Raw genomic sequence first — 712 nt, forward strand, 5'->3', positions numbered from 1 at the left:
CTTTAGACAGAAACCCTTGCAGTGTTTCCCTGTTTTAATGCAGCTCCATCACATTATCCTGCACTGCTGTTGGGCAGAGTTTTAAAGTCATGGTTGTAGTTCCTGTGCTTCACCAGGAGGAGATATGCTGCGTCACCAGTGCTAAACCAGGACACCTCGCCTCCCTTTTCCTGCAGTAAGGAGTCTGTCCATGTTATTGCCTCTAATAAAATTTGGAACAGATGCCAAAGCTTCTTTTATTAGAAATAAGTGTCGGACCCAAGAAGTTGCAATTATGCACATAACCAGTAAATACATGCATGTTGTAATTGTACATTCAATTCAAACTTTATATATGTATGTATGTGTATCATGATCTACAGTTTAAGGTTCGAACCCACGCGCAGGAAAACGGGAGGACTCGATAGTGGAAATAAATTATTATTTATTGAACAAAACTAAATGCTGATGTGGCAGCAAAACTTACTTTAAAGCTGATACGACAGGCGACACAGTCCATACATCGTGGAAGGATGAAGCCCAGATACCGACGGAGTGAAAACACACAGTCTAAATACTGACACTAATGAGACAATGAGGAGCACCTGGGGTGAGTAGAATAAGGATCAGCTGTGGGTGACGACATGGAAAACAGAGGTGCAGGAAAACAGAAACAGCACCATGTTTATATATATATATATATATATATATATATATATATATATATATATAT

This window comes from Nematolebias whitei, chromosome 18, assembly GCF_014905685.2.
Source record: "Nematolebias whitei isolate Nwh7 chromosome 18, NemWhi1, whole genome shotgun sequence".
In the NCBI taxonomy this organism is placed as follows: Eukaryota; Metazoa; Chordata; class Actinopteri; order Cyprinodontiformes; family Rivulidae; genus Nematolebias; species Nematolebias whitei.